General features: G+C 39.7%; 1 protein-coding gene across 2 annotated transcripts in view; it reads left to right on the top strand.

Moving 5' to 3' along the window:
- GNG2 (G protein subunit gamma 2) overlaps positions 1–17,192 on the top strand; it is a 114,109-nt gene that overhangs the window by 69,818 nt on the left and 27,099 nt on the right. The gene's annotated exons all lie outside the window — the stretch shown is intronic.

Genomic DNA, 17,192 nt, shown 5'->3' with positions numbered 1-17,192 from the left:
TCATCTGTTCAGGTTTTTTATTTCTTTCTGTTTCAGTTTTCATAATTTATAGGTTTCCAGGAATGCATCCATTTCTTCCAGATTGCCTAATTTGTTGGCATTTAGTGGCTCATAATACATCTCAGCAACTTTCAAGTGCATAATACAGTATCGTTAACTATAGTTACCATGCTGTACGTTAGATCTCCAGAACATATTCATCTTTTAACTGAATGCTGTACCCTTTGACCAACATCTCCCTACTTCCCTTACCCCCAGCCCCTGGCAACCACCATTCTACTTATAGAGAAATATCTTATTTAACCTAATTGATCACTATATTTCACAGAAGTACTATAAACTATTTTTTTTCTTTTTCTGCAAAAAAAAAAAAAAAATGGTTTAGATGCCCCTCCTAGGAGCTTCCATCATACCATGAGCTTTCTCCTGCTTTAACACATAAGACACCATGTTGCAATTGCCTATTTATGGGTCAGTCTTTACCTTTAGAGAATAAGCTCTTGAATACTGAGCTCATGTCTAGTTCCCTGGCTTCCAGCACTGCCTGGCACACAAGTCTCTAGACTGCATTGATATTTGATAGAAAAGTAGTGCCAGAGGGCTGGCAAGATTTCTGTTAAATAGCTCAGTTAGATTAAATAAGGCCACCCAGATGTTAAGGAAGAATGATCTGTTATGTAAAGGAAGACTGAAAGTTTTTGAAACCAAGTATTCCAGTGTTCTTTGCAAATGATAGTAAGAAAGATGAACTGATCCCTTTATGTCAGTAGAATCCTAAGTGTTTGCCATGACACCACAATACTTCATGGAAACCAAGTCTTCTCTGAAGCCCCTGTTGGGTGTTTGCCTTCTTTCAACCTTGTACTATCACAGTAGCTGGTATGAACTGAACCATTGACTCATATAAATCATGTACTCTTTGTTCTCATCAAATCATAGCTTTAGTAATTTTAAAAGGCTTCTATTAAATAGCCTGTTCTGTCATTTGTATATATGTGGAGCTCTTAGGAATAGAAGCATTTCACAAGCAAGTGGGATTACTGACATTAGGGGTTTTAGGACCAAATCCTAGGAACTTCAAATGACTCAGTAATGTCAGAGTATTAATTATATCTCTTTAAAATGAATTGGGCTTATTTTCTTAATCAGGAGTCACCTGAATGACAGACCTAGCGAGTAAGCTGGCTTAGATCCTGGGTTTTGGGTTGTTTCTCTTTCCAGCTATTTTAAACAGCTGCCATAAAGGGACAACTGTTTCTGTTCATCCCATTCCTACCTAGCCCCAGTGGTGGTTGCAGTTCCTATCTGCATGACCCATCTAACATTAGCTGAAGATGGGGACAGCTGCAAGGGTGCTGGGAATCCAGTCACTCATGAAGCAGCCTTTCAAGGCATACAGCATTTCTGAAAATGAGTATCCATAAACCACAGAGTTTTCTAGCAGTTCCAGCAGAATTTGCTTCTCCAAGAGAGACAAAACATAAAGAAAGAATACAAGGTATTAGTTATGAATATAAGCTTTATGTGCCTAGAGCCAAAAGTAATTGGGTGTGGGTGAGGTTAATGAATATCTGAGTGTTGAAACTAAAAGTCTGAGTCTTTCCTACTCATTATTCTTTTGATTTTCATGGAAATATTCTTTAGGATGAGAAAAGATAGAATCTACTGGCCACAGGGACTCCCTTGATTCTTCTGTGCTTGGTAGGGCAGGAAACATAAGAAAGCTGGGGAACTGGCATTGAAAGAAGAGAAGATGGAGGTTATTCTGATGCCAGTTTGGCAGGTAAATGAACATTTTTATAGACAGTTCAGTGCCTCTGGAAAACTATTTGCCGGGATGATATTATCTGTCCTCATCAGCCAAAAGAAAATGTATCATCCTACTTTTAAACTCACCAGTAATGAAAGCATCTATCTCTAGAGATTCCACAATGTGTTTCTATGCAGATGACTAATCACCACCCCTGTCTGTGAAGTATCCCATTCATCCTAGTCTCAACCTATAGACTCTGAAGAACCCCCATCCAAATAATGATCCAACCAGGCACGAGTTGCTCTTCTGACTTGTATGTGTCCTTCCTTTGTTAGCACACTGTACAAATATGGTTGGAACACTCTCATTCCTCTTCAGCAGGGTCAGCTTTGTTTTGTTGCAAGACCACAGAAGTGCTCGTTAAATCCTACCCTGCCATGTCCCTTGGTGATAGGGGACATAGTAGTCATGAGGCTGACTAATCCATTACTACCATAAGCAAAGTGATTCTGGATGTCAGTTTTGTCCTTAACCCTACTTTATGCAGGAGACTAGTCATTTTCACAGGAAAGACCTCATAAGGAATTGATTCTATTTTCTGGGGTAAGTGAAAGTATTAGTTGTCAGAAACAAAAGAATTGACTTTTATATTCACCATCTGTGACCTTGGTCAGGTCACCTGATCTTGCTATTGTTTCTTCATCTGCAAGTTTGTCTCAGAGGTATTTCCCCCAAACAGTGGAAAATACAATACAAGTTCTTGAAAGTAACCTTCCACTATTATACTTACTCTATATTGATGGCCTAAAATTAAATAGAACAAAATAAGCCTCAGGAGTATCTCTGACAAGTTAGCATCAAATCCCCTACAGGTAAAGGCAATGTTTAGAGGAAACTTGTTTTGAAGCTAACTTCCTGTAAGGCCTTTTTAAAAGTTCCAAAGTGCCTATGCTCTCAAGGCCCAACTACAAATAATCAATAGATGCAAACCTCCTTCTGGGAAATGACTCTTTTTACAAAGACATTAGGCACCTCATTCATTCTATAAATAGTTACTGAAAGCCTACCATGAACCAGACCCTGTTTTAGGCACTAGTAATTCAGCAGTGATCAAAACAGACTAATTTTCTATGCTCATGGAGCTTATATTTTAGTAAGCTATACTAAATAAATGCAGGCAATACAAATAAAAATAAATAAAGATAAAATATGTCAGGTGGTTCCAAGTACCAAGAAAAAACATAAAATTGGATAAGGAGCATGAGCATTATAAGAAGAGGAGGTACATTTTTAGAGAGGGGAAGCCAGGGAAAGGCTCTGATAAGTTGATGTTTGAACAGACACCTGAATAAATATAGTGAGGGGGAATATAAGAAGTACATTCCAAACAGGGGGATCAGGAGATGCAAAGGCTCTGGACAGGCGTATGCCTGCCATGTTCAAACAACAGCAAGGAAACACTATTGCTCTATTAGAGTGAACAAGACACTGGTGGAAGATGAAATTAGAGAGATACCTATGGACTTTATCATTCAGCTCTTGCAGACCATGTAAAAGCCTGAGCTTTTACTCTGAGTGAGGTGGGAAGCCATTAGAGAATTATAAACAGAGGACTGACATCATTCTGACATACACTTTATTAATGCACCCTCTAGTTGCTATATGAAGAACACACTGAAAGGGGAAAGGGCAAAATCAGGGAAGACAGGATGATATTGAAATGTTCAAGCAGGAAATAAAAGTGGTAAAGTTCAGACTATTATCAGTGGAAGGAAGGAGAAGGGGTTGGATTCTGGGTATATTTTGAAGGAAGTATTCAGAAAGTTGCTGGGAGATTGGTGATGAGCTATGAGACAAAGAAGCAAGAATGTCCTCAAGTTTTTAATCTGAGCACCCAGAATAATGGAGCTGCCATTGACTGCCATTAGGAAGACTGTAGGAAGAGCAGGTTTAGGGGAGAAAATTAAATAATTGGTTTAGGATATATCGAGTCTGAGATGCCCACTCTTATGGAGAGGTTAAATAGGGAGTTGAGTCTAGAGTTCAAAGGCAAGACTAGTAATGGAGATAGAAGTTTGATAGATGTAAGCCAAGGGCTGGTGATTCAGCCATGGGCCTGAATGAGATCACCTGGTTTGAGGGTAAATATAGAAAAGTGCAAACTCACTGAGATCTGGGGATTGAGAAGATGAATAAAACCAAGAAGGTAGACTGAGAAGAACCTGACAGGAAAGTAAGACAAGAATCAAGAAAATAACAAGTGTTGTAAGGAGGTGGAGAAATTGAAACCCTTGCGCACTTCACTGTTGGTGGGACTATAAAATGATGCAACTATTATGAAAAACGGTATGGGGTTTCCTCAAAAAATTAAAAACAGAACTACCCTATGATCTAGCAATCTTACTTCTGGCTGTATATCTGGCAGAATTGGACGTAGGATCTTGTACATCCATGTTCATAGCATCATCATTTCCAAAAGCCAAGGGGGTGGAAACAACCCAGTGTCCTTCAGTGGATGAAGAGATAAATAAAATGTGGCATATATATATATATGTATATGTATACATATATGATGGAATACTAGCCTTAAAAAAAAAGAAGGAAATCCTGTCACATATTATAGTGTAGATAAAATAAATCAGTTGCAAAAAGACAAGTTCTGTGTAATTTCACTTACATGAGGTGTCTGAAGTAGTCAAACTCATAGAAACAGAAAATAAAATTGTGGTTGCCAGGGGCTGGGGACAGGGAAAGGAGATGTTCAGTGGGCATAGAGTTTCAGTTTTGCAAGATGAAAAAGTTCTGGAGATCTGTACAGCAATGAGAATATAGTTAACACTGCTGTACTGTACACTTAAAAAGATGGTTAAGATAATAAATTTTATGTGTCTTTTACCACAATTATGAATGAATGAATCAAGCAATCAGTCAATCAGTCAAGAAAAAGCAGCATCCCTGGAGTCAAGTGAAGAAGGTATATAAGGAGAAGGGAGCAGTCCATTGTATTAAATGCCAGAAGGTGGTCATATCTGAATAATGGCCACCAAAGATCTCAGGTCTTAATCCGTGGAAACTTAAATGTAACTTATATGGGTAAAGAGTCCTTGCAGATGTGATTAAGTCCTTAACGTGAAATCTATATCCTAGATTATCTTGGTGAGCTCCAAATCCAATGATAAGTATCCTTACAAGAGAGAGGCAGAGGGAGATAACACATAGAAGAGAAGAAGGCCATGTGACCACAGAGGCAGAGCCCAAGCAATGGTGCCACAAGTCAGGGATCTCCAGCAGCCATGAGAAGCTAGAAGAGGCTAGAAATAGATTCTTCCTTCCAGAGTCCAGGAGGGATCATGGCCCTGCTGGCACCTTGATCTCCCCTCAATGGAACTGATTTTGAATTGCTATCTTCCAGAACTGTGAAAAAATAAATTGTTTTAAGCATCGAGTTTGTGGTAGTTGGTTTCAGCAGCCACAGCGGACTGAGACAGAGATCAAGTAAGGTGAGGACTGAGAAGTGGTCATTGGATTTGGAAAACTCCCTACAGGGAGCCTGCTTCTCCCTCTGCCTATGTCTGTACTCTCTCTATGTTTCTCTCATGAATAAACAAATAAAAGCTTAAAAAAATTTTGAGCCTTAATAATGCTTCTGATATTAGACATACTTAGGAACCAGTCCCTGGTTCTCACACTAGGTTATAGATATGTTTTGAAGGCAGTTCATTTTATCACTCTGGCCTTTAAATTTTGTTGTTGTTGTGAAGTAAGATCTTGTTTCAGTGAGTTTCAAATGCCTCATATTTAGCCTTTCTTTATGGGTTAGTGGCATATATTTGCACAGGAGCCATCTTGGAGCCATTTTTTTAACTTCCTCATTCCTAGAAAAATCCTCACCCCTCACCTTGGAGAGGCCTTCCTGCCATGAGCCCCGGGGGAATACCAAAACAGAACCAAACTTGTTAAATAAAACACAGTGCCACCGCAGGCTCCATACATTCAGAGATATTTTTGAAACCTGTATCACAAGTGATTAAAGTGTATTAAATCAGTGATTATAAAAAATATTTGTTTTGGATAAATGGTCCTGCAAGATAACTTCTGGGTCCTGCTAAGCTCTGAGATTTCGTACTCCGTGTCGAGGAAGGTCAGTCAGTTTCACAGCCTCTGCTTTCTTGGAACTGTTCTTGGTACCTGGGGACTGATCTCTAAGGTGTGCCATCTGTGAGGCCAGACTAAGAAAGGAGGAAAGAGAGCAGACAAAATGGTTAAGAAGATCCTGAAAATAGTATGTGCAGTTTTGAGGTGGTTTCAAGACTACACATATACAGTTATCAAATCCTTTCATTGGCATGCTAAAAACAGGTGAATTTTAATGTATATGAATTATATCCTGATAAACCTGCCTTTAAAAAAAAGTATCTGGGGCAGCCCGGGTGGCTCAGTGGTTTAGCACCGCCTTCAGCCCAGGGCGTGATCCTGGAGACCTGGGATCGAGTCCCGTGTCAGGCTCCCTGCATGGAGCCTGCTTCTCCCTCTGCATGTGTCTCTGCCCCGCCCGCCCCCCGCCCCGCCCCATGTCTCTCATGAATAAGTAAATAAAATCTTTTTTAAAAAAAAGTATCTGTAAGATGGTCTTCTGGTCCCCAGGTCAGCATTTCAGAAAAAATCCCTTTACCTTTTGGAGACGGCAAGTAAACAGCTGTGCTGTGGAGAAGGGTCCCCTTCTTGGTTCTTGGTTCTCCTCCCCTCCAATCAAGGGTACTTTGCAGGGGAATCAGCGTGGGCAAGAATTGTCTGTGTCCTTACTTAGTGATAAAGTAAAAGAAAGGGTTACCAGGGCACCTGGGTAGCTCAGTGGTTGAGCGTCTGCCTTTGGCTCAGGTCGTGATCCTGAGGTCCTGGGTTCTAGTCCCACATCAGGCTCCTTGTGGGGAACCTGCTTCTCCCGTCTGCCTATGTTTCTGCCTCTGTCTCTGCCTCTGCCTCTGTGCCTCTCATGAATAAATAATATCTAGAAAGAAAGGAAGGAAGGAAGGAAGGAAGGAAGGAAGGAAGGAAGGAAGGAAGAAAGAAAGAAAGAAAGAAAGAAAGAAAGAAAGAAAGAAAGAAAGAGTTACCTATCCCTTCGTCTTTAACTTTTTACATTTTTTCTCTACTCAGTTCTTATAATCAAAGGATATTGTCAGGGCAATTTATTTTATGCACTTAGAGCAGTCGTTGTAAAAACAATATTGTTTAGGAGAATAAAAAATGGCTCTGGACTCCATGTCAGAGATGTTTAATAGATTTAAAAGAGGATATAAAATGTGACAGTTGAGTAATGGGGAAACATTAAAATAACTTCATTCTCTTACGGATGTTGGGAGCGGAGGAGAGGGATGGATAAATCTTACAGTGTGCATAATGTGAAAACATCTCAGAAGATCAGCATTGATGCAAGGCCCAGAAAATGATTATGTATATTAGTTAATATTATCTTCTAAATATGATACTACAGACCCTGAAAAATAAGCATTCCAAGTTGAGGAAAGGCACTTGAGAAATGTCTGTCAAGGTTCCATTTGGTTGTCTCTTGATGGTAGATTGTAGGGAGTTTTTTGCTTTCTGAATCTCTGTGTTTTTCAGTTTCTCAATAATGGGTGTGTATTTTTAAAAATATTTAAATAGTTTTAAAGTTAAAAAAATTTTAATATTAATTTTTAATATTTTAACAATATTTTTAAGAAGTCAGTTTGAGACAAATGTGCTCCTTGCTGTCCCTGACACTAAACTAATAAAAAGGAGCCAAGGCCTCTGTGCTGCTGTTTCCAGGGCTGCGGCCTCACACTGGGTTTCTGCCTGAGTCAGTGGCCACCGAGGGGTGGAGGTGGGGGATGTGAGGCCAACGCTACAAAGGAGCTTTCAGCATCAGATTTACCCTTTCAAACAGTGTGTTTGTGTAACTTTGCAACTGGGGAAAATTATAGGTGATTTATATGTTGCCAAGAACAACCCAGATTGCATGTGGTTACCTGAGGATCTGTCCCTTTCTTGGCAGTAGCCAGGAAATGGTGAGAGGGAAGAAGACACGAGTCCAAGGTTATCTTTTGCCCCAATTATGTGAGGACACTTAAAGATCTGATGAGATAATAGTCTGAGAGGTGTCCTTTCTGGGAATATGCTTTATAAGCCCATTTGCTACCAAACAAAAGCTGCCATTAGCAGCCCGTCTTGAGGATCAATGTTTGGTGGGGCTGCAATGAGGAGCATGGATGATTCTGTGCTCCAGGTCCCCATCTTCACAAGTAGCAAACATTTACTGATGCATCTAATATCCATAAGGCTGGGTGCTGGGGGTGCTAGCTGGGGGACTTTCATTTATTTAACAAATGTTTATTGAGCATCTACTGTGAACAGAATTTGCTCTTAGTTTACATTTGGAAGAGGAGAAAGATGGATGATAAAAAACTTAATTCAGTAGCTTCAGATTATTATAATGCATTGGGAAAAAAATAAACAGGGTGCTATGCTGGAAGAATGACAGGCTAGATGGGGCACTTCATTAGATAGTATCATCAGGAGACCTGGCATTTGAACACAGGTTCAAAGAAAGCAGCAGCCATGGAAAGTACCAGCCAGAGCAATACAGCATGGCAGACAGGGGAAATAGCAAGTACAAGGGTCCTGAGGTGAAACCTGGCTTGGCCTGTTCAATCAGTGAAGACAGACAAACAGGGCAACTTTGGAGATAGAAAGGTAGGTTTAATAAATACTTATGGGAGAAAGTCTGCACAAAATACTAATAATTAATTATAGCCCTCAGCATACAATTTTTAAAGAGGCCAGAGAAATGGCTTGGTTTCTACTATCATAGGCTCCTGGGTTGGTGTGAGTTTGAGGGAGTGAGGAGGTCACTGCAGTAGGTAGTTGCTAAGGAAGGGTTCTCCGAGGAAGAGAGGCTAGGTCCTGGCTGCAAGATATAGGTGCATGTGAGGGAATACGTGGTATGATGAAATCATGGCTGCCTTGGGCATCTGCTGTATTGGGAGAACAGAGAACAGGCTTTTTTTGGCTAGAAGTTAGAGCTAATGACGCGCGACAGAGGCAGGCACTGTAGATTTTGATGGAAAAGCTGCTATGTGTGCTCAGACACTCTGCCGGCCATTGCATACAGGAAATAGACCCAAGGAGGAAACAGGAGACAATTAGCCTCAGGTGGTTGGCTTGCAAGTTAATTCTGTGCACACAGGAAACCCTTACAAATGCTATAGGTGGACGTGAACCTTTCCCTCCAGAAGATACCAGTGAAAGAGCAGCGCCTTCTTAGAATTATTGAAGGAGCCTGTAGGGTTCTCACGTCCACTTAGTGGCTGGTTTCCGTAGAAACTTTCTAACACATGCACATGCTTCTAAGTCACACACATTAAACATTTAATAAATCCTTGATTATGAATTTTAAATCACAATTGATTTTCAAATAATTATTGCCTCTTTAAGAAGCCATCAGTGCAAATTAGAAATTTCAAAATTGGATGTGAAGATTTACCCACTTTTCTCCCCATAAGTTCCCAGTTAATAGAGGCACAGTTGGTCATAATCCTAGACTTTTCCCTTTGTCTTTCATAGTCCCTGATTCCTTTTCCATGTTCCTTGTGAGGACTGGGGATCATGTATGTAATACTTCTAGGTTACAGGGCTCAGTAGTTGCTCAATTAATGGTGGTGGTCATTTCCTGTTCGAGCCTGTTCCTTCTATAGCACTCCGTACTTTATAATGTGTTGTCACAAACATTAGGCACACTTGTGCAATCCTGCAACCCAGCTGAGCTACTGAGGCCCAGAAAGATTAAACGATTTTCCCATTTAACAAACAGCTAGGAATATCAGAATAGACAGGATTCAGGTCTAGTGTCTTCTAGTGCCTAGTACCTGTTTTTCTACTCTTGTACCACCTGTCAGTTACATTACAGAGAATACTCCTAGACAATACGGTGATAACAGACTTGAATGGATGGGGTCCAGTTATTACTGGGGGAACTGCATTGAGGATCTTGACCAGAGGACTTTGGGTGTTACCATTTTGGGAGCCCAAGGTCTATTTGAGCAGAGGCAAGGTAACTCAGGCAGCCTACTCTCTCTGAACTCCAGGGGTTGCCTAAGGTCTGAGATCCACTGAGAATTTAGAATTGAAGCAGTGTTTTTTTTTTTTAGAGAAATTAATTAACCAATAAATAATTTCCTACAAAGAGGCAGAAGGCCACTGCCTGTCAGATATCCCTTGCCTGCTGTTGTAGAGCATTAGACATCAGTAGGTTAACAGAGCCATTTCTATGGAAACAAGCTCGTTATTTCTCTTTTGTTGAAACCCTACTGGTTCATGGTAGAGGCTTCCTTTTTTTTTTCCCTAAAGAAAACCCAACATATACCATACAAAATATGAGTCTTTTTGCCTCGGAGTGAACAAAGCCCATCTAACATTTAAGAATGCCAGCTCCCATTTGTGGATATAGCCATTTGCATTATCCAAGGCTCAGGTAAAAACTAAAACTCACATGTAATTTTTAAGTTGCAACATGGTCTATTCATTGTTGTTTCATTTTATAAAATCTGTGAAATTCATGACTTTGAGCCAGCATTTTTCAAGGACTATGTTTTTGTCAAAGTCATTAAAAGCAGCTAACCAGTGATGCTCTTTCCAAGCAGAAGGCTACATCTCACAGAGATGTTGTTTCAAAAACAGCAGTTTACTGGAAAACAGAGCACTGTCATTTCAAATAATGGTTTCTGGCACCCAAGTAAGTCAGGGAAGCTGTGTTGTGTCTTACTCTCCACCTACACAGCATCAACGGCTCCCATGCTGAGTAGAGCGAAATTAGATGCAATGTTGTCTTTCTCCCATTTGGTAAGTGGCAACGTCCCAACAAAACCACATGGAAATAGTCCAGAGTAGAGTTTAAGTTGATATGTTGCTCCCTTGGTTCATGTTCTTCCCCATTGGCCCTGTAGCATTTTTGTTTGGTACAACTTCTGTACCACATCTCATTCTCATCAGCTCTCTCTGTAACTACAAAGACCGTAAAAATTTCTATTATGTTTGTGAAATGGCCAAACATATACCACAGCCCCCAGATTAGGATCAGTCTGTAGCATCTAAAAATGTGAATTGAGAAGGGCTGAAAGAACATCTTTCCCTGGTGGGGGCTTGCTTTAGAAACACCCCTCTCTCTAACGTTCTGACTGAATCCATGCCTTTGTTTCCTCCAGCTAGGGATGCAGTGCTTACTTTCCCGGAGTTGTAAGGATCAAACAGGAACTTGGCCCAGGGCCTGTCACGAGGCAAGCCCTCGGTTTATAAGCTAATACTCATTTTTAGTATGAGTTCCTGGTCCTCTGGTAAAAGAACAGAGCTTTTGGCCTGTAAAATCAAATTCCCGGAAATGAGAAGCACTGAAACATGGGGAGGGGAGAGAGGAAGTGGGGGAAGGTGCTTAGAAAATTACTGTTTTGTTTTATTTACAAAGCCATCCTTAGCCAGCACTGTGGGGTCTAGCTCTCTACATTCTGGGTGCTCATGAACAACCTGGGTCTTCACAGGGGAAGTTATCTTTCTGTGCCTTTTCTCCTTCCCCCAGGCTCTCCTCCCCTATTCAGATACCAACTAGCATCCTCTGGTGTCCGATATCATTTCATACCTTCTATCCCCATGCCAGAGTCTGTGTGGACATACTTTATTCTACCCGCTCCCTGACACCCCCCTTCCCATTCTCATCTTTTTCATTTGCCACCTCCAACCTCCACACTGCTGCTCAAAAATGAGCAAAGGCAAGTGAGGAAACCAGGACATTATGACACCCAGAAGATATCTTTGTGTCAGCTCCAGTTGTTGAAACACATGATTGGGAAAGAGTGAACATGTGAGGTGGATTCCAGCCCTGACACCCTGGGGCTTGAAAGTGTTGAGGGGGAAGCAAGAAGCTTCACAAATAAATCCTCTATTGATTTAAAATATTCCTAGTGGTGGGATAACCAAAAAGAAATTAGTGTTTGCTGATTAGTAGAGACTAAGATGTGCTATTTTGGTATTTTCAGATCAAAGTAGCCAACTGGTAATAGGAAGAGATCTCTCACAGAAAAAGTACCCTGAAACCTGGCAGGCTGTTTCTACAATTATTGTTTGATTCACATTGCAGCAACAACTCAGAAATTCACTTGTGTTCTGACTGTGAAAGCCCTTCCCTGGACTCTTTGGATATATACTCTAATCAATTTGATGATGGGGTTCTTACTTGCTACAGAATCATATAGAGTAGGGATCCAAAAAACAAAAACAACAACAAAGAATGAGTTTGGCAAAATGACCAAGCTAAACTTGTGTAGAGGTATGAGCAATTAGCAAAGACATGTACCCAGGTGACTAATTATAGGGGTTCTAAAGAACTATAAATTGAAATTGTTAGAAATTGGTCCTCTCATTCAAAAGCAGCTAACAACAACTCACCAATGATATGGCTTACTGACAAATGAGAATAATAAAGATATCAAGTGACTGGGAGACTAGAGACTGTAAACCTCTGATTTGTTTTGTAGACCAGAATTGTTTGTTTTATTGCCCATATCATCCTAACTTGTAAATATATAAAACAAGTAAATCAACCCTCTTTGCACCAACTGCAAATATCGAAACACACAGTGTTTTCTGAGAAACACACAGTGGTAATTAAAATGAAAGACCATAAGAAAGCGTGCCTGAATGCCATGCTTAAAAAACACCACTAGAACCTGAAAAGAATGGGAGCCTCCACAATTAACCTATACTCTCTAAGGCAAAGATCTCATTATCAAAAACATTTATTTATCTTTGTGCCAGAGAAATAAAGAGTTGTGTGTTTACTTTCAAGCCTAAATGACGAGAAAATGTATGGTTTCTTAACAGAAAAGTTCCTCCTGAAAGAAATTAAAATACTGGATGTATTTTTAGAAAAAGAAAACTCATCTAATGCTTATTATTCTATAACAAGCCTATCTCTCATGTTCAGGGGGAGGGATGCTCCTCTCATCAGTGAAAAGAATAAAATGCCTTCTGAATTATTCTTGGGTTTGGAATTCAGGTGGGATAATTAGGACATTCTCCCAGAGTCCTACCAATCGCTCTCACATAAGCTCTATAATTGTTCTAGGAGCTTTGGTTGTTTGTATTCTTTTTGTTCACTGGCAGATATGACCCAGCATGATCTCATTCCACCAGCACATTGCAAGAGATTGTGCTCTCTTTTAAATAAGCAGGGACTAAATATCCATAAAGCATAATAATGCTAATGAGAATTATGAGCACTTAACACTTATTCATCCCTGGGAAGGTAATAGGGATCCTAAGACATAATATAAAAGCAATTTAGTTGAACCTTTCCTTGTGGAGTTACTTTCTTTGAGCAGATTCCTCATGCATGGATCTATGGCTATTTTTTTTCCAGTGTCCCTTCTCACTGAGGGACCAGGAGCAGTCCAATTCATTGTTGCCTGGCACTCTACAGGACATTAGAATTTCTGCCTCTGCTCTCTAAGTGCAATACCCCTCAATACTGTCATAACCCAGGTCACTCCATATATTTCCAAATACTTCAAAGGGTGGCACTTCCTTTCATTGAGAACCATTGTCAGTGAGGCTTAGAGAATAAGTTAAATCCCACTTGGAATTTCCAGAGGATCGATTGTTAGAATCTTGAAAAGAGATCTTGGCTGTAGAATTCTGAAAGAATTAATCTGCAGTATTATATTCTCTGATTCAAATTCAGAGATGTGTAACCACCCATTTCAGTACTTGAGAAGGGCAGGCTACTGATTGCTGGGCTGAAGAGTGTGTCACTCCAGCACTACCAGCATTTGATCATTACCCCAGTTGATTCCCAGACATGTTTTGCGATTCTGGAAGCAAGCTCTGGAATCTAGAGTCTCCCCATGACAGCCAGACTCTGACTCTATTTCCCTCTGCCCCACTGATTTCTAGAAGAGTTAGGGTCCACAGCCAGGTGCATCTTTGAGGTGGGCCTCTGGTTCCAGGGCCAGGCTGGGCCCCTGCAAAGGTAAAATATGGTGCATCACAAGGCAATCCAAAAACTAGCTGATGAGGTGAGGGGGGAGTGGTGTATAGAAATTAATCACCCTCTCTTTTTAACTAAAGGTTTTTTTGGGGTGTGTGTGTGTGTGTGTGTTAAAGCTTTGTGTACGTGATCTTTTCAGCAGAATTTTTTTTCTTTTAGCTATCTCAGTGGTTGGTATAGTCAAACCATTTCCTTCCCTCTTAAAATAATATCTGCCCAATCTCTGTCAGATATAAAGTGAAACAGGAACATTAGCAAAGGATATCTGATATGCATCTATGCTTCTGCCTAAGCACCTAACAGGACTCTGTCAACACTTTCTCTTGGCCTGATATGCTCACAAGATGCAACACCCTTTTCTCAACAACATTTCCCATTGTATGCAATTGCTGTCAACTTAGGTAGGGACAAAAGACAAAAGTTTTTGTCTTCCCTGTTGGAAATCTATGATGTAGCATTTATACACCAACAATGAACAATATGGGAAGGATATTAAGGAAACAATTCCATTTGACAATAATGTCAAAAACAATAAAATATATAGGGACTTAGAATTAACTTAGGAACAGAGAGCCCAGAAATAAATCCTCACCTATGTGGTTAAATGACTTTCAATAAGGGTGACAAGACCATTCAACTTGGAAAAGGAAATCCTTTCAACAAGTGGTGCTGGGAAAACTGGATATCCACATGCAAAAGAATGGAGTTGAACCCTTACCCAACACCATTTACAAAAATTAACTCAAAGTACATCAAAGACCTAAACATAAAAGCTAAAACTATGAAACTCTCAGAAGAAAACATAGGGCAGAAACTTCACAACATTGGCTTTGGCAATGATTCCTTGAACATTACACCAGATGAATGGGCAACAAAAGAAAATTGCACTTTATGAAAATTAAAAACTCTTGTGCATCAAAGCGCACTATTAGCAGAGTGTAAAGGCCATTTATGGAATGAGAGAAAATGTCTGCAAACCCCGTATATCTGAGAATAGATTAATATACAGAATATGTACAGAACTCCTAAAACTCAACAACAAAACCTTGGTTCAAAAAAAGGCAAAGTTGGGGGACCTGGATGTCCTGGTCAGTGGGGTGTACAACTCTTGATCTCAGAGTTGTGGATTTGAGACCCACATTGGGTGTAGAGATTACTTAAAAATAATAAAACATTTTTTTAAAAAAGGGCAAAGGACTTGAATAGATATTTCTCCAAAGGAGATATGCAGATGGTCAACAAGTATGTGAAAAGATGCTCAATGTCACTAATCATCAGGGAATGTAAATCAAAACCACATTGAGATACCACCTAACATCCATTAAGGTGACTACGACCAAATAAAAAACAGAAAAACAAAAATGGAAAATAATGAGTGCTGGGAAGATGAGAAATTGGATTCCTTATGCACTTTTGGTGGGAATGTAAAATGGTATATCTGTTATGGAAATCAGTATGGCTGTTCTGCAAAAAATTAAAAATAGATTTACCATATGATCCAGCAATTCTACTTCTGGGTATATACCCAAAAGAACTAAAAGTAGGGGTTTGAAGAGATATTTGTCCACCCATGTTCATAGCAGTATTATTCACAGTAGCTAAAACATGGAAACAATGAAAGTGTCTCTCATCAGATGAATGGATAAGCAAAATGTATATACACGCAGTGGAATATTATTCAGCCTTAAAAAGGAAGGAGATTCTAACACACGCTACAATATAGATGAATCTTGAGGACATTATGCTCATGAAATAAGCCAGTCAAAAAAAGATAAATGCTGTATGATTCCACTTCTACAAGGTGCCCAGAGTAGCCAAAATCATAGAAACAAAAAGTAGAAGGTGGTTTCTAGTGCTGAGGAGAGGAAAGAATGGGACTTACAGTTATTGGGTACAGAATTTCAGTTTTATAAGATGAAAAGGGTTCTTAGTGTGTGCATGTGTGTGTCTCTGTGTGTGATGCATTGTCCAAATACCTCAAGCTTAGGAGACAGACTAACTTTTCTTATTTACCATAGACACTTTTTAGGAAAACACGTATTTCTTTGGAACATTGGCTTAGGACTCTATAGTGCTTTCAGTCTTCAGGAGGAGAATTTTGTAGGAAAGCAGCTGGATGTGAAAAAGAAGACAATGCCCAAAGTAATTCTAAAAGTTTAGGGTGTCTGGGTGGCATAGTCAGTTGGGCATTCCACTCTTGGTTTTGGCTCAGGCCATGATCTTAGGGTCCTGGGTTTGAGCCCTGTGTCTGGCTCTGTGCTCGGCACGAAGTCTGCTTGAAATGATGGGGTCCCAAATCAGAGTTGTTAAAGTCTTTTTGTTTTTTTTGTTTTTACATAAAGATCCCTCCTCTTGTTCTTCAAGGATATGAATACAGTTCAGAGATCTTTGTGGCTTCAGAATCCCTTCAATCTTCCTTTCCATTTTATTCTCTGATGCCTTTGAAAATGAGTTAAGGGAATAGGTGTTTTTTTTTGAGGGAATAGTTAATTATCTTCCAATTATACACTAAATGCTGTTGGGGTGGCTGATTTTGCAGTATTCTTTATAAAATAACACTCACTATGAAGGGACCTCTTTGTTTACAGTGTTATATGTAATTTCTTCTATTGCCTTGAAGAACAAGATGTTGAGATATAAGAACCAAAAAAGATAATTTCCATATTTATGCTTTTTTGGTAATTAACAATTTTTTTCCTGAATAAGTAACAGTCTTGTATTGAACTTACTGTGGGTTATACCTCCTTCCCTGGGTTTTCTATGTATCTTCTTTCCTTTCTGAGATAGTAGCCTGATTTTTTACTTTATCCCTGGATAAAAATATTGCCCCAAAGCTGTAAGTCATGGTTTTATTTAATATGTCTTCAGAACAAGATTCGACTGTTGACTGAAGTAAGGCTTTAATGCGTCTCATTTCTTGGGTCATGCACTCTAGCTAAATTGCTGCTCTCAGACATTGCTTCACTGTGGGGTGCCAGTGACCTCAAAGGGCACATTTACACAGACAGTCCTGAAATAGCATATGACACTTTGACATAGAGCGAGACCTGATCAGAATGTGGAGGAAATGGGCACCAAAAATAAAATAGGGTACTTTCCAAGATGAACAACAAAAATAAATTGAGATGGTGGGTCAAGAAAGAATTAGAAGAGGAATGAAATTGGGATAGAACTTGAAGCAGGTGGAAGAAAGGATGGGGAGGTGATCTGGCAAAGCCAGAGGCAAAGAAACCATCTCATAATTTACATAAGTATGAATTCCACCCTCTAAACATTTGTGTTCCATTTCCATATTTATAAGTACTCTTATAAGAGTAAGTAAGTCCGTTATACTAAATACAGAATTCTGCTGGTGAACTCATTGAT

The sequence above is a fragment of the Vulpes lagopus genome, chromosome 6, assembly GCF_018345385.1.
Source record: "Vulpes lagopus strain Blue_001 chromosome 6, ASM1834538v1, whole genome shotgun sequence".
Taxonomy (NCBI): domain Eukaryota; kingdom Metazoa; phylum Chordata; class Mammalia; order Carnivora; family Canidae; genus Vulpes; species Vulpes lagopus.
The sequence above is the reverse complement of the archived record's forward strand: the minus strand, read 5'-3'. Positions and strand labels throughout refer to the sequence as shown.